Here is a 15659-nt window from a genome sequence, read left to right on the forward strand (position 1 = left end):
CTCTAGTTGAGATTACTAATAAAATAAATTTGTAGTATACTTAGTCAGTGTGGTTACATGACTTTCTCCAGCAACATTCAGCAGCTTATTTATAGGCATGTGGAAAGCAAATGGGACTAGGAAGGGATGCGAGAAGAAGCAAAAAATTTGAGGGTAGGTGATAGTATAAAACTGAACTGGTTAACATCAAGATTGTGAAGAAAGGAAAGTCAAGTAGGAAAACTGATAAACTCTGCTTGCATTATATGTCCCCAAAGCATGAGCTCCCTCCTGACCTGAAAACTAGTCAGATAAGGGCTGGTCTGAACAAATAACTGAAGAGACTAAAAGGAAGAAACCTAGAGGTTCCCAACTGCTGCTTCTTTTGATTCATGGGATCATAGATTTTAAGCTAGATGAGATCTTAGAGGTCATTCAGTCCAATCTTCTCATGGATAAGGAAACTGAAACCCAGGAAAGTGAAATCATTTTGCCACAGACACACAGGTACTGAGTGGCAGAGCTCGCATTTGGATTCAGGGTCCGTGGTTCCAAATCCAGTTTTACCAGTGCACCATTCTTCTTTCCAGGCTTTCATAGAGCTCAGAATGAAGACTGTAGTTTTCAGCTCCCTGGTTAATTTCTATAAATCGGAAAGTGTGGAGTAAGACAGGCAATAATCACCAAGGTAACCACAGGGCTAAACCACTCAGGAGGTGAGGAAACAATGCTTTTTAGTCCTAAGTTGATGGGTTACTTTAAAGACAAAAATTGACATAACAGAACCTGATATTTCAAACTGAGAAGGAAAATGGGCACTTTGGATCATCCATTATGATAGTTTTACTTTTTCTCTGCCTGAAGTAATTTCAGCAAAACCACATTATCAGTTCTTTTCATTTTCCTGAACATTCACATTTACGAGTCCTTGTCAAAAGCTAGCAAAGTAACAGAAGTTTCTACAAGTCATTTTCCAGTCCATAATTTCAAGAAAGCTAAGTTCTGTAAAATGCATACATATATGTATTTATGTATGTGGGTGGGAGGTAGCTGAGCTTATGGGTGTGTGTACGAGAGAGAGAGGGACAGAGAGGCATGTTGCACAGAGGGCCAGATTGGAGTCAGAAAGACCAGAGTTTATGTTCTGCCTCTCACACATACTAGTTATATTCTGATAGGCAAGTCACTTATAATCTTGTTAACTCAATAAAAACTCTTATGCCTGGGTTGCGGATATAAATCAGTGGAGGGATTTTTTACACTGGGAATCACTAGTCTGGGTCAAAAATAGAAATATAGATACATCCTGGACACATACACATGAAACTTTCTTATAAGGTACATAGATTTATTATAGTGAAATTTCACTAGGTTAACATCTTTGTTCTCAACAAGCTGAGAATTAAAACAATCAAATGGAGAGTATTTCTTAGGTGGTGAAATATAGTTCAATAATTTGGATTTTTTGATGACTAAGAATTTTTTGGTTTAACACATCAGTGAAAAGGAGGTAAAATGTTCTTTTAGATTGGGACAAAAAATTGTCCTTCAGATAATTCATGTCAGTTTCCCATGGATATAACTATTGTTTCTACATAGCTGTTTCCTCAGATCAATACAATCAGCTGTTGTCCCTTTTCTGACCATCACCAGCTAACTATTGGTCATTTTGAATGAGATGCCCCAGACTTGATATTTCTGGAACATATTATCTCCCTAAACCTACTCCTCTTCCTAACTTCCTTATTTCTGTCTAGAGATCCACCATGAGTCCCCAGATGCGCAACCTCAGAGTCACCCTCAAGTGTTTATTCTCCTTCACATAGCAGTTTGCTAGAATGGGTTTTGGGGATCTGGTTGTTAAATTTTCAGAAATTTTTGCAAGCTGATTGTTAAACACAATCATTACTAAGAATTAAATTGTATAAATATACAACTGGGGCAGCAAGGTGGCTCAGTGGATAGAGCCCCAGAGCTGGACTCAGAAAGACTTGAGTTCAAATATGTTCTCAGACACTTACAAGCTATATGATCCTAGGCACGTCATTTAACTATGTTTGCCTCAATCTACTCATCTGCAAAATGAGCAGGAGAAGGAAATGACAAATCACTCAATTATCTTTGCCACAGAAACCCCAAAAGGGGACACAAAGAGTTGGACACAACTAAACATACACAAATATACAATTAAATAAATTATAGTAAAACAAAGGTAACTAAAAACTCATTACTTCCTAATTATTCTATTACATTTTACTATTATCTATGCTCTTTAAGTTTCTTATATCTACTGTATCTGAATGACAGAAATAGTATAAATGGTGTATTATAGCACATCTCTTTGGTTACTTTAAATCAGTCATGGTGAGAGTATATATACCACAAAAATTAACAAACACTACAAATCATAGCTTGATTTACTGTTTTGTGGCTTCCCTAAGTTTAAGAAAGTAATAGAGAAATTATTAATAATGTAGATTAAACTTAAAAGTATGCCATGTTTATAGTTGCTACATTATCAATAGCACATAAAAAGAACTAGGAAAAGTCTACTAGTGTTCAAATACTATTATCTGATTCAGCAAAAGTTGTTCATGTCATTGATAAACAAGTAAAATTCCAACATATATCTTTATTGTTTTATTTTCATCTTATTTGTTAACATAAACAAAAAGATCAACCAATAATCATGATGGAACTACACTTACTAAATCAGATAATAAAAAAATCATTTATTAATAGATTTTAGCTAGCTATTTGTTAAACATTCATGAGCACACCACTATTGACACATCAAAATTTTTCTTCACAACATTGTTCACATCCTTCCCCTTATCTCCACTGACATGGCCACCACTTTAGTTTAGGGTCTCATCAAGTCTTGCTTGGAGTATCACAATTTTCTCCTTGCTTGGTCTCTTTCCTTCACATCTCTCTCCTCTCTGATTCATCATCTCCACATCTGACAGCAGGTTATTGCTAATTCATGGGTCTGGCCATGTGGCTCATTTATACAAAAAGATCCAATAGCTCCATATACCCTCTAGGACTAAATAAAAACTCATCTGCTCTGTCATTTAAAGCCCTTAACAACCTGGCTCTAACCTACCTTTCCAAGCTTGATTATCACCTATCCCTTCTCTTCAGATATTCTATAGCCAGTCATATTATTTTTGCTGCTACTGCTATAAGATATAGCACTCCATCCCTGGCCTTTGTACAGTCTGTTTCCTTTGTTTGGAATGTACCCCTTCCTCCTCTTCCTGTCTTTTTATCTCTCTCTTTGGTTCTCTGTCTCTCTCTTTCTCTCTCTCATTCTTTCTCTGTCTCTCTCTGTTTCTCCATCACTATTTCTCTCTCTCTCATACATGACTTTGAATCGTATGTATTTTCTCTATTCATTTCACTTAGCAAAAATCATCATGACTCAAAAGGGTTAATTCACTTTCAGAAAGTGAGCAATTTGTTTTTTTTTTTTCCTCATAGGCAGAAGAAGAAGAACAACCCTTGTTTTGAAGAGTTAAGAGTTCAGAGGCTCTGTCTCCACCTAATTGAACTAGCTCCCTCAGCTCACAGGAGTTTTATTATATCAGGAAGAAATCATCTACCAAAGACACATTTTTATTCCAGCCTTCTTGTCAGAGAAACCTTATTTTGCTTATCCTGAGATACTCAGGAAATTAACACTCTGAAGCTCTAAGAAGGTCCTCAGACAGCACAGATTGGAGAACAGATTGCCTTTGCAATCCACCATCCTTTTGTCACACCTTAATAATTATGCACCATAAGTACCCAAATACCTCCTATTGTGCAGAGCTTATGAGCACATTACCAGAGAAGAGGGCAATATGAACACAATGCATCAGCAAAGTATTAACTAGTTCCTATCTTTTATTGGACTGGTGTGCCGGCAACTGAACTATGATTAAAGAGTAATACCTCAAAGGAGCCTTTCCCAATCTAAACACTGGGAATTGGGAGAGAGGGAAGTATGTTATCAACATTATGTGCTGACCTATTAAAAAAAAAAAAGAGATGAAAATGGCTGACCCACACCTATCAAGCTTTAACCTGAACCACATAATGGGAAATTAATCTGTTATTTAGAATTGCATTATAAATATAATTTTTGAGGGGTAGGGTGGAAAGAGGGTTGGGAGCAAAAGATGTTTCAAGGATAACATGGCAAGGTTTTATTTAGTTCCTCCTGTACCTAAAAGCACCTGTCTATCAGGGAATTGAAAGAATAATCCTGAAACTATTACTAAAAAACAAATAAACAAAAACACTCCCCCTAAAACAACAACAACTAAATCCTTTGCTTTAGGAAGGCAGAACAGTGTTTGTAATTCAAATCCTGATTATACCAATTCCCTGTGTGACTCTGGGCAAGTAAAGTTTTCAGGGTTCACTTTTCTCATTTGCAAAATGAAGGGGCTGAACTAGATGGGCTGCGTGGACCCTTACAGCTATTGTTGTTGTTGTTATCATAAGTAATATTTATAAAATGCTTATTATGTACCAGGTACTGTACTTAGTGCTTTACAATTATTATCTGATTTAATCCTCACAACCACTTTGGGAGGTAGGTGCTATCATTATGCCCATTTTACAAATGAGGAAACTGAGGCAAATAGGGCTAAGTGGCTTGCCCAGGGTCACACAGCTAGTAAGTGTCTGAATCCAGATTTGAACTCAGGAAGATGAGTGACTCCAGGACAAAAATTCTATCTGCTGTACCACCTAGTTTTGCCCAACTATCTCTTACTTTGTTAGAATTCAAGTCAATGGGAATCAATGCTGTATCACAAAAAGAGCCCTGGACTGGTGTTTGAATCCCGTTTCTTCTACTTACATGTGTGACTTCATGAATCACTTACATTTCCTTGTCATCATCTATAAAATGGGGCCAGAAGAATTTTCAGTAGGATCATAGGAACATGATTTTTTAGAGTTGAAAGGGATCTTAGAAGCCATCCCTCAGTATTGTGTTAGAATCTTTTAATTATAATACTGACTATCCCATAGGTTATATTTCACCTGTTTCCCAGTGTTCTCTGGTATCTTTATGGGGTTAGGGGTGTGTAGGCTCTCAGCAAATGGATCCAGCCCCTACCAATGGTGTTCTGGATTTGCTTTTACAAAGGACTATTTCTTGTAAAATTGTGTAATCACAAATATACAAACTTCCCCCAACAAGTGGAGAACGTAATCCCTCTCCTTCCCCTGTCACGTACCCCCTCAGACTTTGGGGAGGGTAAAGAGATTAAGGTTATAGTTTAGCTCAATTTCTAAAGAAAACAGTCCCAGTTCAAAGTTCAAAAACCACTTCAGGTTCAATTTCCAGGCATCCTAGCTGGGCCAGCTGAAATCCTGGCTTTAAAGTCACTGTGCCTAGAACTCCTCATCCATTGGATTGGGTGAAGCACCTGAAATTAAGAAGTATAAATAACACAGAGCCACTAGGCCTATTTCTTGGAGCAGAGGTAAAAGATGGAACAGAGGAAGGTAGTCCTTTCCCCCTCACTTGTTCAGTTGACGGCATTCCAGATGTAAGTGAACTTTGATCTCTACCCTCTGGACATTGCAAGAAAGAGATTGACTATTTCAGTCTCAGCAGTTTTAAAGACACAGTCTTCACCAACCTATTCAGTTGATTCAACCAATCAAAGGAGGCTGTCCCTATCCCTATGGTAGGGGATGAGGAGCACTTCCTTGTTAGATGTCTTGGGCTGGGCTCTGGGCTGGCTCAAGCATGCTTACCCCCTTAGGGGTTATTTGGGTATGCTCCAAAGGCCCTGTTACATAATAATCATTAAGGTATAGTGTTTTAAGATTTATAAAGTATTTGTTTATATTATCTTATTTGAAACTTCACAATAACCTTAGATAGGTTGTGACAGAGATAGGTAGTGAAGGCTATTATCACATTTTTCTAGATGAGGAAAATTACTCTAGTTAGGTGACTTGCTTAAAGTTATATGGCACCAGGATTCAAACCCACATTTTCTTACTCTGATGTTTGTGTGTACAGCCCCTTATCGGAGAGAGAGGTGTAATTTATCCCAGTTGGAAGGACTGTGGGAGAAAGAAGACTACTAAGAACTTTGCAGTCAGGGATTAGGCGAGGTTAACTATGAATTGCCTGAAAAGGACCCACCGAACTGAACTAAATATAATAATGAGCTTTTGGAGCCTCATTTGGCTCGCTGACTGGTTACTGCAATGGGTTGGGTGAATTTATTCCTCTCTACACGTCTCTCTCCCTGCGCCTCATCACTGTCTGGTGAAGTAGCATTGCTTATCCAAATCTTGTTTATTGGCTGTCTGTACTTTTATAATGGCTTCTGTCACCAAATAAAGATAAGCTGATTTTTCAATTGCTTGCTATAAATGAATAGAACACACTATGGAGGGAAGAAATCTCTCTCTCTCTCTCTCTCTCTCTTTCTCTTCCTCTCCCTCTTTCTATTCCTTCTTCTCTTGCTTCTCCCCTCCTTTCCTTCCTCTCCCCTCTCTCCTACCAAGAGAAGTTTTAATTATATTAATGAAATTATTAAGCTGTTGCTGTTAGGTTATATCTAGACAGTTATGGTGTTATGGTATGGTCTTGTGATTCTTTGCTATAAAAAATTCCCAGGGTAGAAACTTCCTTTCCTGGTGTACATAAGCAACTCCTCTGTAACTTAAGAATCCCAGAGAGTTGCTTGGAGTCACTGAGAGATTTAATTGCCTTGCCCATGATCACACTGCTCATATATAGCAAGAAACAGGATTTAAATGCATAACTTCTTGACTCTTCTTTTCTTTTCCTCACTATGCCAACCCTGTCTCCATGATGTTATGCTGTCCCTCATAAAAACAGTAAATGCTAATTAAAATATTATAATGTTATATTTCTCCCAGTAGCAGTAGGTACACAAAACCAAAAGTTGCTAAAGAAATTATACTGAACTCAGGACATGCCAAGTTTCCCTTTGAAAAATCAAAATCATTTTTGAGTTTGACAGTGTATTATTTTAGCAAATTTTTCTAAGTGGATTTTTTGTGCCTATGAAAGGTACTGGATTGACAGACTTGGAGAAAAGTCTTCTGTTTATCCCGCAAATGAGGACAGCATGGGCAGCAGCAGTATAAGCTTTCTACTTTTAGGCAGGTGGAATGATTTTATGTATATATGTATGTATGTATATGTAAATATATATGATTTTATATGTGTATATGTCTATCTGTATATACATATATAAGATGTATGTGTGTATGTGTGTATGTGTATATACACATACACACATACACACACATACACATATATATTCACACTCCTGTCAATGCTAGTTTAAAGTTCTCACTTGTACCAGTTTCACATAAAAGAAAGCATTTTGTGGTTTTGACTCACACCTCACACTGCTAAGCTGAAGTTTTCTCTGCCAGTTCCAGAATTAATATAAATCTGTCCATATTGCTGGCTTCAGGTTAGAGCCAGAATAACTAATATCACCATTTCTAATCTTCACCAATGAAGATTACACATTTTAATATGTACATTCAGCTACAAACAATCTGGTGGGAGACCTTGTTAAAATAAGATGGAGTCTAGGTTCAAAATAAGATGGGGACAAGAGGTAGCAGCAGCCATTCCCTAACTCCCACCCCCCTTTTTACCCCTGGACATAACAGATGTCTCATCCATTCAACAACAGCTTTTAGTATCAACCTGTAAAAAAGGCTATTCAGTGTAAGTCTGACTGTTTAAGGGCCATTTTTCTCTGGATAATGGTTTCTTCTTGCTAACCAGTATCTGTAGTCTCTTTATGGCAGAATTAAATAAGCACTTTAAGGACCTCCCTTTATAGCTTCAGATCTATATCACTGCCTGACCAAAAACAGAACAAAGCAAAATAAAACAACCAAAAAAAAAAACCCTGAAAATGCTAGCTAATATCCTCATCTTATCCATACCAAGTGATGATCTATAATACCCAATGTGTGCTAATCTTGTGATTAACTTAAATTAGTTAAATTGGTTTAAAGTCACCCAAATAATTCTATCCCAAATATCTGTTTTTAATTATGGGTGGACTGGGAAGCAGGTAGGCAGACCTGTCAGTAACTTTAATCTCCCTCACTCTCAAACTTCTTCCCTTGGGCTTATTCTTCTTTTGTGCCATGTATTTCTTTTCCACTCCCTCACACCCTTTACCTTATGGGGCTCCTTTCCTTTCAAACCCAGCCATGCACAAGGGGATTAGAGCTGCTGAAATCACCCTAGACAGCCACTGTGGTGATTACTGCCTCATTTTAATCCAAGGGCATATTCTCATTGAATGTATTCTCTCTGCTTTGTGATATTGTTTAGAAAAATCGATAAATTCTCTTTCTGTTTCAATATGAGCCCCCAGTCAGTGCATCTAAGTGTTAAGGAGCATACAACTTAATAATAAACCATGGTTTTAATAGTATGAGAGTTAAAGGCAAAACATAAACCTAAAAATTCCAAACACCTGTGGCTTACTAAGCTTCTAAGAGAATAACAACAGCAACAACTACAATAACAAAACAAAATAAACAAAGAGAACTGTTCTCTTTCTTCCTAGGAATCCTAGGACCAGGAAATGATTAAATAGGTAAACAAATAGGCTTATGTACAGTAACTCTGAGTAGAATGAAATCCTTTACCAAAAGACGTCTATCATCTCTGATTTAATCATCTTCTTACCTCAGTCTTAATCTACTATGTGGAGATCATTTCTTCTGGCTCCCTAATTTCCACTGCTCTTCATCACAAGGTCAGAAGATCCATGTCTCGTTCACTCTCTCTGCATTATCATCCCAATCCCAAATTTCAGTCTCTAAGCTTTTCTCCAACATGCCATCCCTATTTCCCCAAAGTTTATATCTCCTCACTCCAAGAACTCTGTCTCTCTCCCACAAACCACGGAAAAGTACAAGCAATTGAAGATAACATCGGAGCTCCATCTGTCACTAATCTTCCACTCACATCAGTCTAAGGAAATAGGTATGATACGTTCAATCTGAAAGCTCACCTTAAGTGCCCAATTAAAGCTTGTTTGTTTTAAATATCCTGACAATTTTATCCAAGTCTTCAGAAGCTACTTGTTAGCATGGATTAAAGATTTATCACAGAGGGATTGAACTGAGGCCTACCCCAGAGAGCATAATTAGCATGAGCTATTCGGAGGCATATCATGGAGCACAAGTAGCCTCGAGCAATGAGTAGCATTGTTTAATGGTCACTTCAAGGGGGCAGGAATACTTTGGCCTCTTGATAAAAGGTATTTGTCATCAGAGGCTTGTGGTTGATCCCCATGTACCCTCTCTTATGATGGGGGAGGTTGTGTTGAAGAGGAATGGCTATTGATCAGGAAGAGCCTCCCACAAAGTATATTTTAAAAGGAAAGGCATTTGTGCTCTTTCTGTCTTCTTACTCTCTTCCCAACAAGGAGTTGGTAGTCTCCATAGCTCTCCCTTGGGATTCTTTCTCTCTTGATTCTTTCTTCTCCATTTCTTCTCCGCCTTAGCAGCTATGGCAGTTACAGTCATATGGCAGAGTAAATATGCTTGTCTGGATGAGCCTGAGAATATATCTTCAGTCTCTAGCTGCTGGTTTTGCGTTTCTTTTCCTAGGCACAAGTGACTAAGAACAGTAGAATTTCTAGCAACTTCATGAGGTCAAAAATTCCTGGGTCTGTGATGACTTCCCAGCAACAGGTTACCTCTGATCCTCTCAGAGGAGAAGAACCCTCTGCCAGTAGATTATACTCAAACCGTGTCTGGGTTTGTGACTTGTTGGAAGATAGTAACCTTTACTGAATTGCTCATCAGTGAAGAGTTGAGGCAGAGTTGAAATATTTGAACAGCAAACCCCAAAATATTTCCTATTGTAAAATTTTAAGTATCAACTTCCCAAGAGAGCATAATAGCATAATGCTCTAACTCTACTGCCTTCATAATGCTATTATGTATATGGAAAGTACTTTATAAATCATAAAATATTATATGTCTTAGTTTTTATGATGTTTCCTATGTTTCATGTTTTAAGCATTTGTTGCTGCACACTCATGAGCCTTTTCTAAGAATTTTTTTCTTCTTGAAAGAAATAAATAGGTATCCTATACCATATCTATTTTGAACATTGAGTACATTTTTAGAAGGGATTCTGTTAATCCCTTTTTGGGAGATCCTACTCATGAGCAAAGCATACAAATAAAATTATGCTAAGAGTTCTACTCTGGGAGGGGGGGATATAATAAGACAGAGGCAGTGGAAAAAAAAAAAAAAGGCCTGACACCTCTCTTTAGAAGACAGGTCCTCTCAGGACTGAACTCAGTCTATGAGAGCCCAGAGCTGGAATCTCTTGGTAAGGATGAGATGCCCTAGCCCTTAGGCTGTGAGTCTTTACAAAGGAAAGAGGTTTGTCAATAAAATCATTATTTATTCCTAAAATCATTTTTATAGGAGTAAATGAATTGATGTGGAAATGGGAAGTAGATAGGTAACTTCATACAGAGAAATGTTTTCTAGACTTCTTTCCTCAGAAGAATGTATATAATAAGATACATCATATAACAATGATCTGGCATGAAGTGACATGAATATTGTATTTTCCATTCTTTCCACATATATTATGTCATTTGATCTGTTATTTTAAGCAAAAATATTTCATTTGGCTAGTGCTTCCTCTTCTCCTTCCCAAATCTTTCCAATGACTGGCTTTTTTTTAACCTCATAAAGGAGAAAATATTGTCCTTAGAATTAGAAGATATAAGATGAAGTCCTTAATCTGGCACCTACTAACTCTATGTCCTTGGGCATTTCCCTTCTCTGCGACTTAGTTTCCTCTCCTACACAAAGAGATAATAATGCTAATCCTATTCCTTCACAGGGCTGTTATGCCTGTGGAAAATACTTTGTACATCATAAAATATAATATAAATGTTAAGTTTTTATGATGTTTCCCTATCCCTCAAACTTATCACTGAACATAAACTTCTGGGTTGGGTCATTTTTTTTGATGTACTAAAACAGAAACATCCAAATTGTTACCAGACCATATAATGATAATAATGATAATAATAATAATAATAATAGCTAGCATTTATATAGCATTTACTTTATGCCAGGCCCTGTGTGAAGTACTTTACAAATATTTCATTTGATCCTCACAACAACCTGTGAGGTAGATACTATTATTATTCCCATTTTATAGACAAGGAAACTGAGACAAACAGTTTAAATGATTTGCCAAGGGTCAAATTGAATTCAGGTCTTTCTATAGGCCCAGCACTCTATCCACTGTGCCACCTAGATGCCTCTCTGTCTAAGAGGTACATCTTAGACTCAGGTTTCCTTCATGATTGAAGGACTTGAGGGAAAACAGTAGGAAATTAGTTTTGGGGAACTGCGTTACTGGGTCAATGATTTACTCCCTCATAACAGGATAAAGTAGGAATGTGAGACTGGTTGTTAAGATTGGAGTGGTACCAAAAGTAAAGCTGCTAATATTGAGTTAATGCACTATGGATGTAGATTTTTTTTTATATTTCTCCTTCTTTGGAACTTTTGCCCCAGGACTCTGGTCATCCTATAACTGAGTACACAATCCCTAAGGCTACATCTTCCTGACACAAATTTTCTGCTTGTCTGGCCCTCTGCTACTTGTATCCCCTGCTTTCCTTATTAAGACACTTTTAATCCTAGATTCAGTTTGGCCCTTTTTATAATGACACTTTTGTCCCACCTATTCTTTTTATTTTTTTCAACTCACAAACTTCTCTAATTTTAGACCTACTTTTAAACTCCCATCATCTGTGACAAGAATGTGCCAAGAATACTCAAGTTGATACCTTGGGTACCATATCTAGACTATAAACTGGCAGGTTTACATTGATTCCTGGTTGCCCCCTGTGATAAGACCAGCATTCTCCTGATGCAGCTTCCCTGTGAGCCACAGCTTCCTGGTCTGGGAGCACAAAATTTGCAAACCACATCTAGTTGAGACCTCTAAGCCTTGGTAGGTATCTGAGATCATGGTTGTCCCCAATCTCTGCCATACCCTGATGACTTACTGACCAGAAGCATTTCCATATTGAAACAAGGTGTGGCTACTTCCAGAGAAACTTAGTGCCACTGTATCCTCGTTGTATATATCGGCTGTATTAGGGCAAAGTAAATCTCCTTTGTTAAATATTCTCACGATAATAATAAAAAAAATCTTTTAATTTAATTTAAAACATTTTAATTTAATTTTTAAAAAAACTCACAAGTGACTTGTGAGAACCACATATCATCCCAACACTGAATCTGAACTTAGAAAGTGCTAGCTTTAGGGCCATGCCTACGATGCCACCTTTTACAGTATGGACTAACCCTAGATTGACAGTATTGAACCCTCTTTGTCTCTTTGATCATTTTAATTGCATTTCACTGAATCTTCTATAGCATTGGTAAGATGCAATGGAGGTATACTTGCCATAATTCTCACATTATAGGTTAATATATACCACAAGATTATAGAAGAGTGGAATAATGTTGTGTATATTTTCCAGTACTCTACTAGAATGATACTTTGAATTTCATTTTCCTTTTGGGTCATAGAAGAACTCTGGAATTATATCCATAATGAATCCTAGGTCTCTTCCTTGAATGGAACAAATAACTTGCAGCCCATTATAAATTTTGTTTAAATTAGTTTTCCTAAATATGTAATCTTGCACCTGCCTACAGTGATAACATTTGTATTGGCTTTCTTGAAATAAAATTTCCTTTTGCTCAGAATGTTTTTATGAATTGTGGTTTTATGTAATAGGGAAAACTGGTACTTGTCTAGAACTTTGGACAGTTGAAGGAAATTTCCACAGATTTTTTTTTTGGAGGGGGAGAACTTCTTATTTTCAGAATATGTCAGAGAACCAGAAATCCACCATTTCTCACCACCTGATCTAGCTACCATATCACCAAGTATTTTTTCTTATATTATATTCTTACAAACTGTACCACATGGTTTACAATCAGAACCAGTTGTGATCTGAAATGCCAAGCCTAACATCGTATTTCCTGAATATAATGTCATTAGACAGTCATGTTTTATGACTGTGACAGGAAGGCTGTGACAGATGACACTTTGAGAGCTTTAGGGGGTAAAAGCTCACATAGCACTTAATCAAATGGTGGCAGCATCTAAAAGGATTAAATTCAATTGGCAGAATTATTTTTCCTGTTGCTGTCTTATACCTGACAACAAACTACTGCATACCTGAAACCTCACTCATATAATCTAATGTATTCCAAACCATTTGCTCCTATTTTGGGAACAATCAGAAATAAGAGCATTGGACTGGCAAGAAGACCCTTGAAAACTATGGCTTGCTAGGGAAACATTACTGCTTGTCATAAAACAAACAAGAATTTCCTGTTTGAGATTTGCTTCTCTTTTGTTGTTGCTGTTTTCCCCCTTTAATTGTGATTTCTGAATATGGAAACACTCAAAAAATATTCAGAGCAAATCTTCTGACCAATAAGCCTCTTTCTTATAGTTTTATATTTCCTTAATAATAATGCCAACATATTTCATGAACACCATTAGATGGAAAATCTTTAATTATTCTAGTTTAAATACAAAAATATACACGAATTAATTACGGGCTTTGCAGAAGGTTCTGCCATAAATTAACAGCTAGACTCAAGAATAACTTTGGTTAGTGGACAATAGTTGTAGTTGGTGTCCATTTGGGTTCTGAGGAAGGGCTTAGGGTCAAAACCCATTTCCTTTTACTGCAAATCACATGAACTTGGGAATAAAAGCCCTTGGTAGAATGGTTGGTTTCAGGTACCTTTTTAGTACCTGAAAGAATACAATAATAACAATAATAAAGAAAACAATAATAACAAGAATTATTATATAAAATCAGTTTCTAAGGGATGTAATTCAAAAGGATAAACCAAAATGAAATAAAGCTTCTTAGAACTACATCCTTTCCTCAATCCTCCCCCCTCCACCAAACATTGAAAATTCTGCTACCATTACTATTATTCTACTACTATCATGACTGGCAGCACAGTGCCTATTGCTTTTTTTAACAATATTTAAATTTTTTCCCCAATTACATGTCAAGACAATTTTTAGTATTCGTTTTTACAAGATTTTAAGTTCCAATTTTTTTTTCCTCCATACCTCCTCCCTTCCTAAAATTGTAGGCTATTTGATATAGGTTATCTATGTGCTGTCATGTGTAACATGTTTTCATATTAGTCACAGTTGTGAAAGAAGAAACAGATCAAAAGAATAAAGTAAAAAGGATAAAGAATAAGAAAGAATTAAAAAAAGAATAAAGTAAACAAAAAGGTATGTTTCAATTTGCATTCAAAGTCCATCAGTTCTTTATCTAGATGTGGATAGCATTTGCTTTCATGAGTCCTTTGTACTTGATTCATAGTTGATTATCACACAATGTTCCTGGTACTGTGTACAATGCTTTCCTGGTTCTGCTCATTTCACTTTGCATCAGTTTAAACAAGATTTTCCAGGTTTTCCTGAGATGTGCTTGCTCATCATTTCTTATTACACAATTCATATACTACAGCTTATTCAGCCATTTCCCATTTGACGGGCATTCCCTCAATTTCCAATATTTTCCCACCACGAAGAGGGCTGCTATAAATATTTTTGTACTTGTAGGTCCTTTTCCCTTTTTTAATGATCTCTTTGAAATATAACACTAGTATTGCTGGATCAAAGGGTATTCACAGGTTGCCCCTTGGACCTAGTTCCAAATTGCTCTCCAGAAAGTTGGATCAGCTCTTAACTCTACCAGTAGTGGATAAATGTCCCAATTTCCCACATCATCTCCAACATTTATAATTGTCCTTCTTTTGTTATATTATCCCATCTGATCGGTGTGAGGTGGTACCTCAGAGTTGTTTTAATTTGTATTTCGGTAATCAAAAGTGAGTTAGAGAACTTCATGTGCCTATAGATAGCTTTGATTTCTTCATCTGAAAACTGCCTATTCATATCCTTTAAGCATTTATCAATTGAGGAATGGCTTGTATTCTTATAAATTCAGTTCTCTGTATATTTGAGAAATGAGGCCTTCATCACAAATACTTGCTGTAAAGATTATTTCCCAGCTTTCTGCTTTCCTTCTAATCTTGGTTGCATTGGTTTTGTTTGTGCAAAAGTTTTTTAATTTAATACAATCAGAATGATCTATTTTATATTTTATAATGTTCTCTATCTCTTGTTTGGTTATGAACCTGTAACTTACTTTACTTTGCCTTTAAGAATTCGGATGCTATACCACTTGGTACATATATGTTTAGTAGTGATATTATTTCATTGTCTGTGGTACCTTTTAGCAAGATGTAATTTCCTCCCTTATCTCTTTTAATTAGTTCTATTTTTGCTTTTACTTTGTCTGAGATTGGGATTGCTACTTCTGCTTTTTTTTTTTTTTTACTTAGCTAAAGCATAATAGGTTCTGCTCCAGCCCCTTGCCTTTACTCTGTGTGTGACTGTTTGCTTCAAGTATGTTTTATGTAAAAAACATATTGTAGGATTCTGGTTTTTGATCCACTCTGATATTCTGTTTTATGGGAGAGTTTATCCCAATCACATTCACAGTTATGATCACTGTGTATTTCCCTCCGTCCTATTTTTCCTC

This window comes from Vombatus ursinus, unplaced genomic scaffold, assembly GCF_900497805.2.
Source record: "Vombatus ursinus unplaced genomic scaffold, bare-nosed wombat genome assembly UNPS02014805.1, whole genome shotgun sequence".
NCBI lineage: Eukaryota > Metazoa > Chordata > Mammalia > Diprotodontia > Vombatidae > Vombatus > Vombatus ursinus.